Here is a 2,507-nt window from a genome sequence, read left to right on the forward strand (position 1 = left end):
GCTGCGGCTGCACGGGGGCGGACGGGCGGGGCGGCGGCCGCTCGCGCTCTGCGCGGGGTCAAAGGTCGCCAGGGGCCCTCGCGCCGCCGGCGCCGCTGATTGGCTCTGCGCGAGGGCGGGTGGCGCCGCGACGTACGTGGCGCGGAGCGTGCGCGGGAAGTGGGACGGGCGGCGGACGCCGGGTTGAAGGGGACTACGCGTCCCGGCGTGCACCGCGCCCGACGCACTGTCGGCGTGCTGCAGGGAGATGGCGGGGCCTCGGAGTTTCCGTTCGGTATCCGAGTGCTGAGCGGTGTGAGGGCGTCTGGCAGAAAGTGGCGATGTGAAAACGCGGTAGTCCTGGTTGAAGGAAGGCGTTTCTGCCTGTCCTGGCTGTGTAAAGCAGCTTCGAAATGCAAGTGCTTCTAGAGGTTCTGAAGGTTTTTTTTACCCATCCCAACGAACAGCCAGAGACCCGGCAGCAGCAGCAGCCAGGATGAGTACGTGGACTCGTCCCAAGAGCTGTGTCAGGGTTACGTGCTGTGTGGTCAGTGCTGTGCCCAGCACACTGCAGGGGAAATGCACTTCTTCGTAGTCAGCTTGGTTTATCTCGTGGCAGCCTTATGGATTTTCTGAGCAGCCTTTCCCAGCAGCTGAAAGAAGGCCTGTGTTCCTTACAGGAGCTCTGAGGGAAAGGTTTTAGAGCTCCTGGTCGACAGTAGTTGGCCATGAACCAGCAGTGTGCCCTGGTGGCCAAGAAGGCCAGTGGTATCCTGGGGAGCATTAAAAAGAAGTGGTCAGCAGGTTGAGGGAGGGGATCCTCCCCCTCTACTCTGTCCCCGTGGGGCCGCGTTTGTGGTACTGTGTTCATTTCTGGCCTCCTCACTTGAAAAAGGACCAGGCTCTTCTAGAAAGAGCCCTGCGAAAGGCTACAAAGATGTCTGGAACCTGGAAGAACTCCCTTATGTGGAAAGGCTGAGATCTGGGGCTGGTCATCCTGGAGAAGGCTGAGGGGGGATCTTATCACTGTTTATAAATATCTGAAGCATGAGAGGCAAGTGAGTGGCTCCAGGCTCTTTTCAGTGGTGTGCAGAGACAGAGCAAGGCGTAATGGGTAAAAACTGCAACACAGGAATACAAACATGAGGACAGGTTTTTTTTACTGAGAGAGTAACAGAGCACTGAAACAGTCTGCCCAGAGAGGTTGTGGAGTTTCCTTCTCTGAATTCAAGACCCAGCTGGACACTTTTCTGTGCAATCTACTGTGGGGAACCTGCTTTACCAGGGGATTGGACTCAGCGGTCTCCAGAGGTGTCTTCCACCCCCTGCAGCTCTGTGATTCTGTGAACAGAAATCACAAGTGGCTCTGTAGTGACCTGCCATCCAGTCACCATGTACAAACAACTGTTTTGGAGCATACAGGTACTATAATCTAGCTCCTGTGCTGGAAAGAGAGCTCAGTATGTACTGGTTCTATCCCCAGATGCAGCTTGGTGACAGGTCAGTGCTATGCAGCAAAATGGGGGACACATAGGAATGAGATAGGTGGTGTGGGGATGGATTGATGTCATCGCAGTGGGATGGGATCTGAGGATGGGGTCAGGGAGGTGGCCGTAGTCAGAGGGAGGAAGAGGATGTCCCAAGGAGAAATGGAGGAACTGCAATGAAGGGAAACTCTCAGGAGAGGTGGCTCTTTCGAATAGGCCATCCACTCGTTTGACTGTTTGCATTTATGACTTTGGTGCTACATGAGGATCAGGTGGTTATGGGATGGTGAAAGATCTTCATTAAAAAAAAGTGCTGCCTGCATGGTTACCATGATGCATTTTACTGGGTAAGCATGTGAAATAATCCTATTGATAGAAAATGCTGTATTATAGGAGGGGTCCTTTCTGTCTGTCACTGCTATAGAATAAAGCATTATCAATGTTCACACTGGAAGCAGATCTACTCAAATTGTGAGTTAACTTTGTAAATACTTACTGTTTCAAGTCAGACAATAAACCAAACTACTTCCCACTTTGGGAACTCTACAGACATTTACTTATGACAAAGTTATTCACATTGAGAAAAAAAAATCAGTTATATGGAACAATTCTATTTCAGTTAATTCTTCCAACTGATACATGTTTTTTCCACAGTGAGGTTATATTCCCCAGTTTCCATCCTGGAGATTCTAATCCTGTCAATTTTCTCATTTCCAGAGGTATTTTAACTTGCTTATTTTTCTTTCTCAACTTTTTTTTTCCTCTTTGTTCCTGTTGGGATTTGGCATCCTCATGCACAAATCTCTTCCTTAAAGGTTCTTCAAGGACCGGAGAAAGATAGAAATTCATAGCATAAAAGTCATGTCTCCCTTCTTCTCAAAGAGAATAATAGATGAGAAACAATTTGTATATCCGAGGATGATTTTAAAAGTAGGAACTTTTTCTTTCTCTGGCTGTACAAGATGTAAATATAACTGATGGCCTCTAGCACATCCAGGATGCTTTGCGATCTTGTTCATTTTTAAAAAGACTTTAAAATCA

This window comes from Cyrtonyx montezumae, unplaced genomic scaffold (genome assembly GCF_038088225.1).
Source record: "Cyrtonyx montezumae isolate F1298 unplaced genomic scaffold, pur_monq_1.0 scaffold_3, whole genome shotgun sequence".
NCBI lineage: Eukaryota > Metazoa > Chordata > Aves > Galliformes > Odontophoridae > Cyrtonyx > Cyrtonyx montezumae.